The sequence below is a fragment of the Bos taurus genome, chromosome 20 (assembly GCF_002263795.3).
Source record: "Bos taurus isolate L1 Dominette 01449 registration number 42190680 breed Hereford chromosome 20, ARS-UCD2.0, whole genome shotgun sequence".
Classification (NCBI taxonomy): domain Eukaryota; kingdom Metazoa; phylum Chordata; class Mammalia; order Artiodactyla; family Bovidae; genus Bos; species Bos taurus.
Window position 1 is genome coordinate 2,269,912 of NC_037347.1, and position 16,851 is coordinate 2,286,762.

The 16,851-nt window shown below is 46.9% G+C and overlaps 1 protein-coding gene across 2 annotated transcripts in view; it reads left to right on the forward strand.

Moving 5' to 3' along the window:
- Positions 1-16,851, forward strand: part of KCNIP1 (potassium voltage-gated channel interacting protein 1) — a 407,743-nt gene that overhangs the window by 35,305 nt on the left and 355,587 nt on the right. The window lies entirely within an intron of this gene.

Below are 16,851 nucleotides of genomic sequence, written 5' to 3' on the forward strand. Positions count from 1 at the left end.
CTTTTTGCCAACGGAAGGGAGGGAGGAGGAGTGGAAGCTCTAAGGGGTGGGGCAGCTGGAGGGGCTGGCGTTTCCAACCCGCCCAGCAGCCAAAACCCTCAGCCTTTGACAACTGTATACTCTGTGACCCCAGGCAGGTCACAATGCCTCTCTGAGCCTCTTGGGATTTTTAAACCTTACTTTGTACAAAGTAGTGATGAGAGTTAGAAATGGTGGCAATTTGGGGCAGGAAAAGAGAAACTCACCTTTTAAAGACCAACCAAGGAGAAGCCGGGAGCTGTGAGCGCTTCACGGCTGTTTCCAGCCGGCCAGGTCTAAGAAGAGCCTGCTTGGCCCGGTGACCTCCCTGTGGTCAAACTGTACAGTTTGGGCGCATGGGCAGAGATGTGTTCCCATCAACAGAAGAGGCAAGTGAGCAATAACATTTGAAGGCAAAAACATACTTCTCTCTACTCTTTCATCCTTAAAGTGGTTGTTGGCATGATCCTAGCATCTCTGCCCCTCACTTTACTCCATGGTCAGTTGAAGACACTGAATCTGAAGCTCAAGGCCTTAAATTACTCATCCACGGTTAGCTGCTCTAAGTGCGGGCTGCGTATGTGCACGCATGTGTGTGAGTGCTCAGCTGTATCCGACTCTTTGCAACCCCGTGGACGGTAGCCCGCCAGGCTCCTCTATCCATGGGATTCTCCAGGCAAGAATACTGGAGTGGGCTGCCATTTCCTATTCCAGGGGACCTCCCTGACTCAGGGACAGAACCCAGGTCTCTTGCATTGGCAGGCGGATTCTTCAGCACTGAGCCACCTGGGGAGTCCCCAAATGCAGGAGCCAGAGTCAAAGCTGGTCCTGCCAGATTACAGAGCCAGGGCTCTCTCTTCCGAGCCTGGTGCTGCTCTAAGACCTAAAAGCTCACCTCTGTTGTACAGACACCCACCACTTGATAATTTAGAGCTCCTGGGGAGGTGGGCACAGCTCAGCCCTGCCAACTGAAAGAGTTCTAGTCCCTCCTCACTTCTGCCTCTGTTGCTATGAGACAACCAGCCTATTGGGCCGTAAAACGAGAGCAGTGCTCAGGCCCCTAAACTCTCCCCAGCAGTGAGGTCCCTTCCCACCCCTTTTCGTAATTGAATCCTATTAACAGGAGAGTAAATCGTCTGTTTAACGGACACCATAGCCAAGAGGGCGTCTAAAGGCCTCAGACCTTGCAGATGCAGCATTGGCTGTGAAGGACATGGCCCAGAATGAATCCCGAGGGGTGATTTTCCAAGATGGTCCTGGCCCACGCAGGAGCCAGAAGATTCCTGCCTGTGACCTAGTGCAAAAATGCTGGTCCTTCTTTTTCCTTTGGGGGAGAGATCCTCAGTACAACAGACAGCCTTTTAAAAGTACGGCTAAAGGGCTACATTCTTGTAACTGACTAGAGGTATTAAGAGTTACACATTTGGACTTTATAAGCAAACACTAGCCTTCTTCCCAAAGTACTCTCCCCTTGGAAGATGGGAACATACAGGGGCTGGTATATCCTCCTGCTGCATCGAAGCAAACTCTTGCCAAAATGCTTTGACATGCCTCTCTCTTGAGAGTATGTGGGTGGAAACCCTGCTCCCTGGCTGGCTATGGGGTTTGTGTGGGGCAGATGATTGTAGGTGGAAGGAAGGAAACAATGATGTTCCACTGATAAAGACAGGTGCTCTGAGTTGGCACAGAGGGTTAGAGATCACAAAACTGCTTGCCCAACTTGAACCTTCCAACAATCCCATAAGGTAATAAGCAATGCAGGCTCACAGTCATATTCAGGTAGAGCTCGTCCTACCCTTTTTATAGAGGGGAGGGTGGTCATTGGGGTTCAGAGATGTTAAATATACTGCCCAAGGCAAGTACTTGGCCTCTCTGAGCCTCAGTTGGTCCATCTCTAGGATGGAGATATGTATGGTGAGTCCCTCAGTGGTTTTTGAGGAATAAGCGATCATCTAAGCTGCCTGACACAACGTGGCAAACTGCGTTTTCCCAGGACTGTACACCAACGCACATCCCATCCCGTGCGCTCTGCTCTGAGCGTGCCGTGAACACACCTCCGTCAAGAGGGTGCTTCTTTGTCCACTCCCCTTCAATCTGGCAGAGATTGTAACTGCCTTGTTAACAGAATGTGCTGGAAGTGACACTGTGATTCCCAAGATTAAGTGGTAAACAGTGGGGCGGGTTTCACTGGACGCTCTCTCTTGACACTCTTCTTCTTGGTGAAGAAGCCAAGAGGCCACACTTGGGTGTTTCAACTGATAGCCCAACTCAGTTCTCGGCCAACAGACAGCACCTCCCAAATGAGTGTGTGAAGGAGCCTGCAGACGACTCCAGCCCCCACACTTCAAGTCCCCCAGCTGAGGCCTCAGACATCACCCAGCCCTCCTGTACCCTCTAGGAATTCCCCATCCACAAAATACGTGAACACATTAAATGGTTGCTTTATGCCCCTATGTTTTGAGAAGATTTGTAACGCAGCCATAATAACTGGAACATGTTGGAAGTGACTTAGAAAAGGAACTGTTATTGTTGCTGGTGATGGTGGTATTACAGAACCAAGAATTAAAAAGCCTGAGATTGTTGCGTGACGTGTATGGGGGAGATTTAGAAATCCTCTGTATACTCTTCTATGAAGTTGCTCACTGCTGCACAGAAAGAACAGAAGGGCAGCAATATAGGAGAGCATTTACATTCATCAAGCATCTACTATGTGCCAGGACAGATCCACATTCATATGCAAATATACATATACATATGCATATACATACACACATATGCACAAACACATATGTGCATACACATGTACACATACATATTCACATTCAGGCAGTAATACTGGAGTGGGTAGCCTTTCCCTTCTCCAGGGGATTTTCCCCAACCCAGGGATCGAACCCAGGTCTCCCGCATTGCAGGCAGATTCTTTAGCAGCTGAGTCACAAGGGAAGCCCAAGAATATTGGAGTGGGTAGCCTATCCCTTGTCCAGCGGATCTTCCCGACCCAGGAATCAAACCAGGGTCTCCTGCATTGCAGGCGGATTCTTTACCACCTGAGCTCTCGGGAATCATATATAAGCATACACATATTTAATACACACATATGTGTATGCACACACATACTTAATATACACATATGCACAGGAACACATATACATGTGCACACAATATGCTTGTACATATGTACACATATTGCACATATGCATGCACACACACACACACACACAAATTGGCAAGCACCTGCATGCGTGCTCTGTCGTGTCTGACTGTTTACAACTCCGTGGACTGTAGCCCATCAGGCTCCTCTGGCCATGGTATTTTTCTTGGCAAGAATACTGGAGTGGGTTGCTATTTCCTCCTTCAGGGAATCTTCCTGACCCAGGGATTGAACCCAGGTATCCCACATTGCAGGTGGATTCCTTACAGTCTGATCCACCTGGGAAGCCCCATATGCAAACACATTCATGTATATACACACACATAAACATATGTACATATATATGCACATGTGCAGGGGCTTCCCTGGTGGCTCAGATGGCCAAGAATCTGCCTGCAATGTAGGGGACCTGGGTTTGATCCCTGGGTCGGGAAGATCCCCTGGAGAAGGAAATGGCAATCCATTCCAGTATTCCTGCCTGCGAAATCCCATGGACAGAGGAGCCTGGCAGGTCACAAGAAGTTGGATACAACTGAGCGACTAGGATGCACATGTGCAACTGTATGCTCACACGTGTGCACATATACACATATCCATACGTGCACACATACATACATATGCATATACAAGCACATACATGTGCATACAGACAGGCGCGTGCGCGTGTGCATATACATTTACACCTGTATGCATATACATATGCGCGCACACACACTTTCCTCTGGGCAATCCTCACAGGAGGCCTTCTCATCTCGCTTGCCAAGGGCACTTTCCCAGCACGTGAGGTGATGCCGCCGGACAGGCACCTGGCTTCACAACCCGGCCTTGACCCCACAGCTCCCCCAGGCTCCCTCGAGGACCAGCATTTCTTCATGACGTCTGCTTCAGGGCTTTACAGACCTCTTCTCCTCCATCTGTAGCCCTTTCTGGATTGTGCATCCGCTCACGTATTTACACCCTTTTGAATCAATATCTATTCTCTGCCGCCACTTGGAATAATAAGCCCCATAAATCAAACTGGCAACCCGTGTCCTGAGCCCCTGCTGAGGAGTGTCACTGGCTGAGTGCTACGGAGGAGGGTGTGAGTGACTCTCAGCCCTGGCTAAGCCTCTCGCTCACAAATATTTGCGGACCTGCTGTGCAGAGGTTCTGGATCTGTCACTGTGCTGAGGTGGTCAGACTGAGCCCCTCCCCGGGGAAGCAAGGGGGGGTTTTAGCACTGCGAAAAACCACCACAGAAAAGAAAAAATGATACATTTTAAAGGAGAGGGAATAATGAGGAGCAGAAGAAATCACAACAGAAGATTTTTCTATGGAGTTGAGAAGACAAACACAGGACGATTAAGGGCCAGAATTCAAATCAACTGACAAGGCGAGTCCGAGGGTAACAGGACAGGTGAGTGAAGATACACCGCGCTCCTTTTTCCTCTGACTCTTGCAGCGACGTTTCCCCCTCGCCTCACTGTTCTTGTTTAGCGACAAGGTGTTCTAGCCTGCTGCGTCATTAAGCATCATTGTAAGCAGTTCGAGATGCTCTGTGAAATAAGGAGGAGCTTACATGAAGAGCCCTGCCGTCTGTCTGAGCAGTAAGGTGGGGGAGGGGTTATGCCGTTTTCTTTCTGCAAAGTCACCTAAGCTCACCATTGACAAGACGGACAACACAGAGGGGCGGGAGGAAGATAAGGCATGGAGATAACGCTGCCACACCGCTCGCCACGCGGAGGGAACTGCTGGTGCGAGGAGGCAGCGCTCCCTCTTTCAGACACTTACAGAAGGATGCAGGCGCTCTCCCTCCGGAGGGCACGGCCCCTCCGCCCCCACCTGCTACTGAACTCTTCCTTTCCGAGGCTCCCAGTCCGCTGTCCTCACCTCACCCCCTGTGCCCTCAGCAATGCCCCTCACTTCTGGTGCCAGGTCAGCGCTCTGATTCAGCGCAGGCAGAGCGCTGCGTGCACCTCCTCCACAGCACTTCCTCTCTCTGAATTTCGCATTTATTCATGTGCCTTCTTCTTTGACAGGCCTCCCCATGGGGATGTAAGCTTTCTGAGACCCAGGGCAGGAATGCTTCCTACTCACTGTCACATCTCCAACACTCAAGTAAATAGAGAATCTTGGGGGTTTTCTGTTGTTTATTTGGCTTAAAAAAAAAAAAAAAACTTACTTAAAAAAGTTGGTTTTACCATCCTACCCATTTTTTAGCATACAGTTCAGTAGAGTTAACTATATTGTTATGGCCATACAACAGACCTCTATAACTTTTTCATCTTGGAAAACTGAAATGTTGTTCAGTCGCTCGGTTGTGTCCGACTCTTTGCAACCCCATGGACTACAGCACACCAGGCTTCCCTGTCCTTCCCCATCTCCCGGAATTTGCTCAGACTCATGGCCACTGAGTCAGTGATGCCATCCAACCATTTCACCCTCTGCCCCCCTTCTCCTCCTGTCCTCAGTCTTTCCCAGAATGAGGGTCTTTTCTAGTGAGTCGACTCCTTGCATCAATTGAAATGTGATACCCATTGAATAACCCAGGTCAGGGCAACCACCATTCTACTTGCTGTTTCTATGAGTGTGACTCCTTTAGATAGTTCATCTAAATAGAATCATATAGTAATTGTCCTTTTGTGTCTGGCTTATTTCATTTAGCATAACGTCCTCAAGGTTGTTTTATATTGTAACATCGATGAGAAAAAAAAATCTTGCTTTTCACTATGGCACAATATTATAATCACTTTACCATTTTACCAAAAGTCTTTTTTAAAGACTTTTTAAAAAAGGTTGTACAGTATTCCATTAAATGAGTAAACCTCATCCTTTGTTGGATGTTTAGAAATGGTGCCTGTTTGCCTCTTTGATGGAACTCAGAGTCTCCCTCTGCTGGTCAGCAGATGTATTTCACCTTGACCCTCACTCAAAGTGGCAACGTCATTTTTCCTAAACTGATAGATACAGAGGAGGCTCCATCTATAAGGATACAGTTTAGGAACCAAAACTTGGGGAGAAAGAAGAGAGAGCCACAGAAGTGGAAGATGGCAGCCGGTTGCGAGTTTCCTAGCCCTGCCTCAGCCTGATTCAAGACTGCGAGGGGGAGGGGAAGCGAGGAGAGACAGAGGTGGATGTAGGCGGATGGAGCTCTTTTTATGCCATAACTTGTGTGACTCAGGCTCTGGAGTGATAAGAACAGAGGGCTCGGAGTGACGCAGCGGCCTTCTGGAAAGGGAATCTGCATCATCGCTGACAGCAGCTGCAGCAGAGGCAAGGCCCGAGACTCCAGGTCCAGCCAGAGTCCCGGGAGGGGTGGTGGACACGGGCGAGGGGTGGGAGGTGGGGAGGCTGGGCAGGCCCCTGGTGTGCTGAGCCTTTGTCAGCCAGTTGTTAAACTACAGGAAGCTGGTCACCGGCCCCGGTGGGGGTATTTCTCCCATGGAGGTCTACAAACACTGCAAATCAGGGCATTTGCTTTTTGGAGAGCTGACTTCCCAGCACACCACTTCAGAGGCGGTTGGGAAATTCGAGGAGGCTTAGGGACTAGGGAAACACAGGGAATAGTGCAGTATCCTGGCGCGTGGCCAGGGTGGGGTGGGGTGGGGCCGGGGGTGCTGTGCCAGCATCAGAAATAGAGTTCCCTTGAGAGGGGCGGCCTCCAACCTGAGACCCTTAAGGGCGCAGCTGGGGAATGAAGAGTTGACCTCACTGTCCAGAGACCTGTCTTCTGAGCTTCACAGCCCCCCTAACTGAATCCAGTTGGTAGAGGAGATACAGCCCTTTGGTCAGCCTCCAGGGCGCGGAACAGTCTGGAGAAGGGTGGGAGTCGGTCTGGGGCTCACATGGGAGGGTGCGAGGCCGTCTCCCTTAGGTGGCTTTTGGGCAGAAGAACAAGCACGTTGAAGCAGAGTGCTTGAGCACATGTGGGACCTGCTGAAAACCCCAGAAATGCCTGTCTGAAAGCTGTGGGAGTGGGGCCTCTGAGCTGAAATCTCTGTATCTCACAGTGAGTGCTACTCATTTGCACCCTCTGGTCGATGAGATCTCACTTAATATTCTTTGTGTATGATTTTTTTCCCACTTCCATTTCCCTAGGATAAAGACCAGGCCTCCAAGCAAAAATTCTAGAGCAAAGGGTTTCTACATTTTTAAAGATTTTTATGTTTATGGTATTCTTTTTTCCAGAACATTTTACCAATTAATAAATGTGTATACAGCAGCATGACTGATTGCACACGTCTTCACCAGTACTTGGCACTATTAAATTTACCAATAGTCGCACCTCGGCTAGGTGAAAAATCTTTCGTCCCAGTTTTAATTTGCTTTGCTTAAATGACCAGCAAGGTTGAACAGTTCTTTGCATGCTTATTGGAAACGAAAACTTTCAGTTCAGTTCAGTTCAGTCGTTCAGTCGTGTCCGACTCTTTGCGACCCCATGAATCGCAGCACGCCAGGCCTCCCTGTCCATCACCAACTCCCGGAGTTCACTCAGACTCACGTCCATCGAGTCAGTGATGCCATCCAGCCATCTCATCCTCTGTCATCCCCTTCTCCTCTTGCCCCCAATCCCTCCCAGCATCAGAGTCTTTTCCAATGAGTCAACTCTTCACATGAGGTGGCCAAAGTACTGGAGTTTCAGCTTTAGCATCATTCCTTCCAAAGAACACCCAGGGCTGATCTCCTTCAGAATGGACTGGTTGGATCTCCTTGCAGTCCAAGGGACTCTCAAGAGTCTTCTCCAACACCACAGTTCAAAAGCATCAATTCTTCGGCACTCAGCTTTCTTCACAGTTCAACTCTCACATCCATACATGACCACAGGAAAAACCATAGCCTTGACTAGACGGACCTTTGTTGGCAAAGTAATGTCTCTGCTTTTCATTATGCTATCTAGGTTGGACATAACTTTCCTTCCAAGGAGTAAGTGTCTTTTAATTTCATGGCTGCAGTCACCATCTGCAGTGATTTTGGAGCCCAGAAAAATAAAGTCTGACACTGTTTCCACTGTTTCCCCATCTATTTCCCATGAAGTGATGGGACCAGATGCCATGATCTTCGTTTTCTGAATGTTGAGCTTTAAGCCAACTTTTTCACTCTCCACTTTCACTTTCATCAAGAGGCTTTTGAGTTCCTCTTCACTTTCTGCTATAAGGGTGGTGTCATCTGCATATCTGAGGTTACTGATATTTCTCCCAGCAATCTTGATTCCAGCTTGTGTTTCTTCCAGTCCAGCATTTCTCATGATGTACTCTGCATATAAGTTAAATAAGCAGGGTGACAATATACAGCCTTGACGTACTCCTTTTCCTATTTGGAACCAGTCTGTTGTTCCATGTCCAGTTCTAACTGTTGCTTCCTGACCTGCATACAGATTTCTCAAGAGGCAGGTCAGGTGGTCTGGTATTCCCATCTCTTTCAGAATTTCCCACAGTTTATTGTGATCCACACAGTCAAAGGCTTTGCCATAGTCAATAAAGCAGAAACAAATGTTTTTCTGGAACTCTCTTGCTTTTTCGATGATCCAGCAGACGGCAATTTGATCTCTGGTTCCTCTGCCTTTTCTAAAACCAGCTTGAACATCAGGAAGTTCACGGTTCACATATTGCTGAAACCTGGCTTGGAGAATTTTGAGCATTACTTTACTAGTGTGTGAGATGAGTGCAATTGTGCAGTAATTTGAGCGTTCTTTGGCATTGCCTTTCTTTGGGATCGGAATGAAAACTGACCTTTTCCAGTCCTATGGCGAAAAGTTTATTTGTCCCAAATTTCCTTTTCTAAAGATTTAAAAGAAAAGAACCTATGAAAGCACCTAGCACAGCACCCAGCGCATAACGGGCTCCTGTCACTGTCTGTTTACGGTTCACACGTTCCCAGTCACCGACGGTGCGTTCACGGCTTCTCTACCGTGTGTGGTCAGGGCTGAACGGGATGTCTGGACTCTCTTTTTCTGGCAAGATTCAGGGCCTCACTCTGCACCAGCTGTTCTCAGTGACACCTGTCAGGAAGGAGCCCAGAGACTGCATGACATCCTCTCACCCAGTCCTCTGCCTCCTGCATGGTAGAGGTTTCGAGGCTGTAAACAGATTATTCCCACCTCTTTGCCGAGTCATAGATTGTCAGAGCCGCCAAGGGCCCTTAGAGACCATCTAGGTCATCAGCTTTCTGCGAGTGTAAGGTTTTCCATTTGCAAACTAGTGGAGGCAAACTAGATTTTAGAGAATCTGATAAATACAGAAAGATGAAAATAGAAGCAATCAAGGTCCAGCATCCTGGGAAAAAAGTCACTGTTCAAAATATTGGTGTATTCTAGCCTATAGATAGATGCAAATGCTTCCAAAAAATAAATTTACAAACATACTGTATAACTTTAAATAAGTTCTGCTTGTTTTAAATAGAAACGTTTTCCCTTTTATGTAATATTTTACAAAATGATGTTGCATGTGTATAATTGTTCATCATGCAGATATGCCATAAAATGTTTATTTTCTTATCAGGAGAAATTTAAACTAATTTCAAGATTTTGTCACTATTTGCTAATTCTCCAAAGATGATCTTTGAACTTTAATCTTTGCTTATTTCTCTGATTCTTCTGAAAGATTTCTAAAAGCAGGGATCAGGGTCAAAGAATACTAGGCTTTTAAAATTCTCTCTTTTTCTGGAAGCGTAGGATCCAATAAAATTCGAACTTCCCTTCTATTGCTAAGATATATGGACTCAGAGAGGTGAAGTGACTCACCCAAAGCCACACAACTTTGCTGGAGCAGAAATTGGAACTTTCTCTACAGCCTCTGGTAAATATCAAAACCTAGACTGGAGTTCAGGTCTCCTCACTCCCAAGCCGTGAGCTCACCTTACTCCTCTACCATACATTATTTCTCTACCCATAAAGAGCACTAACATATGTCAGACACTGAGCTGAGTACCTGAAATCTAGTATCTCGTTTGATCCTGACCCTACAAAGTAAATATTGTCATTACCCTCCTTTTATAGATGGGGACACTGAGGCAGAGACGGTGTCTGAAACAAGCAGAGACCTACATGTCAGAGGTCACAGTGCTGGTAATCGACAGAACCTCCTGGCTGAACAGCTTGGCCCAGTAGAACTTTCTGTGATGGCAGAACTGTTCTATAAATTGCAGTCATCCGATGCAGTTGAGTTGTGGAACTAAGTTTTTAAAATTTTATTTCATTGTAAAGAATTTAAATTTAAATAGCTACATCTGACGGATGCTACCTTACTGGACAGACATTTCCAGAGCCGTAAGCTTCTGGCCTCCCCGCTCAGTCTGCATTATTTTTTTTGCTGCCTCACACTGATCCTACGAGAGGTCTCCTGGACTGCTCTGGACCTCGGCCTGGAGAGGGATTCAGAGTGGCCTTCCAGAAGGCCCAGTGATCACACCCCTTCTGCCTGAGGCTGGTTTTCCGGCTGCCCCAGGCAGATGGTCCCAGGAGCTGCTTCCACAGGCATTTCAAAAGAGACACTGCAGAGAAAGGTTTTTCATTTTTTGGTTCCACGTTAATGAAAATGCCTGCTCCCAGATCTGCATTTACTCTCAGTACAAATACTGTTAAGAGCAAGAAACTTCTCCTAGCATTAACAATACAGATGTGAACTCTGCCTGCTCTCAGGGGACACAAGCTTCCAGAAGACCCTGTCTCTAAGGAGGGAACTGTGGAGGTGTTACGGGCTGATTCCATTTTCTGGGTGCTTCTTCATGCTGGGCCCTGTGCTAAGCCCTGGGCATACCTCACCACATTCGTTTCCTCGGGTTGTTATAACACATGACCACAAACTGGGTGGGTGGCTTAAAGCTGCAGAAATTTATTCTCTCACAGTTCTGGAGGCTAGAAATCCAAAATCAAAGGGTCAGCAGGGCCCTATTCCCTAGGAACAAGGGAGGAAAGGGACAGGCCGAGCTGACTCCATCTTGAAAAAGAAGGAAACTCCATCTCGCACTTTCAGTGAGCTTTGGACTGCGTGCCTGGTAGCCGTGGCGATAACATACCTACGGCCGAACTGGCCTCCTGGACTGATAAACACCAGATTCCATACCAAGATTTCCCGTCACCAGAAAGAATGTGATAATCCCCTATGTACTCAGTCACCTTTGTAATCTGTATGGCACCCACTGGTGTAGGCTACAGTGTATAACCAGCTGACCCTTCTGATTATGAATCATGGCTGTAACCTGATTGTATCTCCCTTTAGCACCTTCCAGGCTAGGTTTAAGGAACCTGGGGATGTGGGCTTGAGTAGTACACTTAAGGTATATAAGGTTTTCACAAAAGTCGGTCGGGGGCCCTGGCTGAGGAGGAAACTGCCTCGGACCCGCCGGTGTCATAAACTGCACTCCACTATCCACGCTGTCCTTCTGAGTGAGTCTGTTTCCTGGAGCGTTTGGCCAAAACAGGGAGGCACCGTGGAGGAATCTGTTCTTTGCCTCTTCCAGCTGCTCCAGGCTTTCCTTGGTTTGTGGCTATCTCGTTCCAATCTCTGCCTCTTATCTTCACATGACCATCTCCTCTTCTGTCTGTGGCTTACAAAACTCTCCTGTTTTATAAAGACGGTCATCAGGACTTGGTGGCCCAGTGGTTAAGAATTCGCCTTGTAATGTAGAGGACTTGGGCTGGAGAACTAAGATCTCACATGCCGCGGGGTAGCTAAGCCCCTGTGCCACAATGGGGCTTAAGATCCAATGCAGTCAAATAAATAATAAATAAATATTATTAAAAAAATAAAGACAGTCATCAATGGATTTAGGGCCCACACATGTAACAGGTAATCCAGGATGACCTCAAGGTCCTTAAGTACAACTACAGAGACCCTTTTACCTCATAACCCACATTCCCAGTATCCTAGGGCTTGGACATAGATATATCACTGCAGGGCAGGAGTAATATTCAAGCCGTTACATTAATTTTATTTAATTTATTGAACAACCCTGAGACAGAGGTGAAGTAGCCAGGATAAATTAACTGCTGCAACAACCTCAAGATTTTAATGGCTCTTACCAATAACAGTACATTTTTTATCTTTGAAAAGTCCAACATGTGTGCTTCTGATTGTAGGGCTCTTCTCTAGGTGTGTTGAAAAACAATGTAGCAGGCTGCAAATAAGAAAAGAGTTTATTTGAAGTCTTAAGAATTTCAATTCAGGAGACACAGATTCTGGTGAAACCGAGAGAATGTTCCAGAGAAGAGAAAGAGCCAGAGGTTTATAAAGACAAAAAGACACAAGGTCTCTGAAAATTTCCTGGTGAGACTGATTGACTTTGAGGCAAGCCAGAAAATGTCTTTAAGGAATCGGGAGTTAGTTTAGGATATGAATCTGATAAGCTAATAACTTGGCTTTCACAAGTTATTTTGGGATAAGTGTTGGAAAAGTATCTTGAGTTTCCGGCAGATATTTTGGATGACTTCATTAGGATAATGAGTGGTCAAAGGTCAAATTCCATCCAGGCTAAGATGTATATAATCACATTTCCTGAATGGCCTTCTAGCTCCATTTTAAAGAGCTCTCTTAGCAATACCGACTCCATTTTGATTTTTCTTTCACAGGTGGTTGCTAGGGGAATCAGGTGCCTTACGTCTCATTGCTCCACTGTCTTAAGGCCTCGAGGTCACCTATCTAGTTGATAGACTGCAGGGAGAGAGGGTACAGAGAGAATGTAAATAACTGAATACCTAATACTTAACCACCTTGACCTGGAAGTGACACATAAGACTTACCCTCACGTTCTATTGGTGGAGACCAGTCACATGCTCCCCACTGCAAGGGAGCCTGGGAAATGTAGTCTTGGATGAGCATCAGCTTCTCAGCATAGATATCACATTCTGATTGGTGGGAGGTGGGAAAAAGGAATCAAACTTTGTTGGTCAGTGGACTGTGACTGCTGTAATATCATTCATTCATTCATTCCTCATTCATATCATTCATTCATTCATTTACTTTTCAGAAGAAGAATTTGAAGCTCAGAAGAATTATGTGATTTGACTAAAGTCACAGAGCTTTAAGTCATAACTAAAATGTTTATTGAGGGTCAGCTGACTTAGGTGCCCCTCCTTCACAGGGGCCTGTTCTATCATTGAATCTATCACACTGGATGCTATTTATCTGTGTGCATGCCAGAAATAAGATTGATACCCTTTATCTATGTGAGCCTCCCCACTCTTTCCTCAACCCCCAAATAGTTCTGTGTCCTTGACTCTCAGATTCTCTTCTCTTCCTCCCACTGTTCCTCTGGAGAATGGGGCGAGACAGCTGGCTTCAGAGACACAGGAGGCAGAGAGGTAACAAGAGCTAAGAGCTAGAAAGGGAAGAGGTGGCAGAATTAGAGAAAATCACGTGGGCCAGGTGTCCTAGAAAATTCTCCTGTTTGACATGTCAAGGGTTTTGGAGCAACTTCAGTTAGGAAACACTTAGGAAAAGCAAAAGTGTAGCTGTGAATGATGAATAGCATCTACATTTACATATGTAAAGGAAAGCAGTGATTTTCTTTTTAGTTTATTTAAATTCCTTTAGTTTGTTGGACTGCACCTCTTGACTGCAACTCATATGGAGAGGCTAGGCTATGGGTGGTGTTAGTTGCTCAGTTGTGTCCGACTCTCTGTGACGCCATGAACTGTAGCCCAGGCTCCTCTGTCCACAGAATTCTCCAGGCAAGAACACTGGAGTGTGGGCAGCATGACCATAGGTCTCTGTTAGCTCCAGACAGCCCTGGTTGACTCTAGTTAGGCACTTTCACTCCCCCAGATGTCCCAGTTTGAACAATAAATTATGTGATCACCCTGATTTTGGCTTTTGAGTGTGTAGGTCTCACCCTCAAGGCTAAGCACTCCCCTAGGCCACTGACTGTGGCTAGTTCATCTCTGACTGTCCAGCCTAACTTCAGCCCTGGAAGATAGTGGTGCCAAGAAATGAACGCAGGATCTGGGAAGTGCAAAGCTGGGGTGTGGGTCCAGGCCCTTACACTCCAAACAGCAGGCTTATCCTGATGTGCCAGCTCAATTTCTGGAGCTCTCCAAACACAGGGAAACAATCCAAAGCAAGGGGCAAGGCTGGGACTGCCTGCATTGTATGGACTGTGAATGTCTCAAGGGATTCAGAGAGAGGAGCTATGTATGGCTGTTGAAAACAGAGACGGCAGTTTCCAAGTTTCTCACTTCAAAGCCCAGGAGGGAGAGGCTGAGGGGAGCGTGGGTGCAGCCCTCCAGAGCCCACCATCCTGGCCTTACAGTGGGGGACACAACCCAAGTCTCCTCCACATCTGCTGAAAGCTGATGATGAGGTCCCAGTTCTAAATAGGAACTAGCCAGAGAGGTTTGAATTAGAATGCTCCAGAGAGGAAAATTCAGCTCCTATTTTCAGTTTTTAAAAAGTACATTTGTTTTCAACCATAAATAGCTTAAGCATAGTCTTGAAAATCCGAAGCAAATGATTTTTTTTTAATCACCTGTAATCCCACTGTTGAATAAATCCATGACTCTTGCATTTTGTAGTCTTCCCCTCCAGGACTGTTTTTCCTTTGTAAATGGTTTTCTGTACACAGACTGGTGTATCAGATATTCGTTGCTGTGTGACAAGCCACCTCCAAATTTAGAAGGAGCAGTGGTGTATGACTCGCTTGGAGGTTCTTCTGGTCTAGTCTGGGCTTGGCTGATTCTGATGTCCGTGGCCCCCCTGGAAGGCCTCTCTATAGCCCACTTAGTTGGCTCTCCCCATAGTTGGCTGGCTATCAGCTGCGGTGACAGGCGGTGACTGTGCCCTGTGTTTCTTAGTGGAGTCGATGAGCCTTTCCTCATGGTGCTGGTTCCAAGAGCAATGGGCAAAGCAGACGCTGCAAACATTCTCAAGGCCCAGGGGGAGTGCTTGTGCTGTTTCATTTATTCCATATTCTATTAGTCCAAGCTCATCAAAGACCAGCCCAGATTCAAGGAGGAATTCCACAGACAGAGGAGCCTAGTGGGCAGCAGTCCATGGGCTCGCAGAGTCAGACACAATTGAGCAGCCATGTCTCCACTGCCTGCTGGCGCTGTGAGAGCCACATGTCTTCTCATGGCCTTAGGGTCCTACATGATCTGGCCCTAGTTCAGTTTTTCCCATGTTGCTCCCCACTCCCCACCAGGCCCCCACTCCCATGAAACTGAAGTCTTCTCAACTCCTCCAGTGCCCTGCTCATGAACCCAGCATCTAGGCTACTATTGCTAGTCATGCTTACCTCCTCCCATCCCTTCAAGCACCAACTTAACAACCACTTCCTCCAGGAAGACCTCTCCTACCACTCCACAGAAAGGAGGGGAACCCTCCTCTGGGCTCTCACAGAGCCCACATTTCCTCTTCCACAGCACCCTGGCCTGGGCTGAAACTGCTGGCTGCGTTGTCTCCATTACAGACTGTGATATGTGGAGTCTTGCTTCCTGAACTGTCGGATGCTGTAGGGAAAGCCTGTTCTAAGAACATCCGATTCTCCCCCCGTTATGATGGGGTGCCAGGTGGGACCCAGTCCTGGGGGTGGGACACAGCCCTTTAATGAGCTCCAGGACCCACTCCTTTCTGCCTCTGTCTTCCACTCAGCCTCTCCTGCCCAGATTGTGAGACCCACTTCCAGGCTGCCTCCTTCCAGGTCTCTTTGGCTTCCCTCAAACTAAAGCAGCTTTCTCCTCCAACCAATGATTCACAGAGACTTTTCTGAAGAGCAACAGTCCTGCATAAAATGGTTCCTTGGTCGGAAGTTTTGGGAAATGCTGTCTAATAACCTACTTCTTTGATTTCCACCTACTGATGCTTTGGAAATGAGCTCCTGCCTTACAAATGTGAAAATTTTTCACATATCATATGTGAAAATTTTTATTCTCTGGGAAAGTTACTATGGAATAAATGGGGCATCTTACAACTGATGACATCTCGTAATGAAGGAAACGTGGTGTACAGAGTGTCATGCAGGTTAGGAGAGTAAAGTTCCTGGTAAGTCCTGCAGCCAAGAAAAAAATTAGCATCACTGGGTCCCATGCTTCACAAATGGAAACTGGCTTTTGAATATTTTTTAAAAGACATAGTAACACTCTAACAAACTACACTTCTATAAAATGCATTTTGGAAAGAATTCCCCCAAATATTTTTCATTTATGGAAATTTTAGGATTTACCTTGTTTCTCTGATCATTTCACATTTGCTAATCTTGCCTTCTTGCCTAGATCCCGTGCATTTTTCGGACAGGGCAAGCTTCATAGAAATCACTCATAAGAATAGTGGTGACCCAAAATCACACTGTTGCTCAGCATACTGCTTCATCCTCAGCCAGGAAGTGAAGATCGACTATCAGCAGGAGGGAGGTAGCCCTTCAAAGGCAAGGGCTTTGTTGTTCGGTTGCGTAACTTAAGGCAAGTCCCTTAATCATTCTGATCCTCGGTTTTCCCATCTGTAAACTGGAAGAAGAACAGTTTCTAGCTTCTAGGGTAGATTAGGGGAGAAAATACAGGGAAAGCTCTTGCAACCACTCAAGAGATAAGAGCTCAGATGCTCGCTGCTGCCGTCATTTTGTTGTTATCGTCATCTTGAAATCCCCCAGTAGCCAGCAGTGGATGGTATTAATTGGAGGAGGAAATTGTTAGATGAAAGATGGTTACTGGATGACGGAAGGAGATTAAAATTATTAGCCGGCAGACAGCAGCCGGCTGGTGGGGCTTCCGTGGAGTA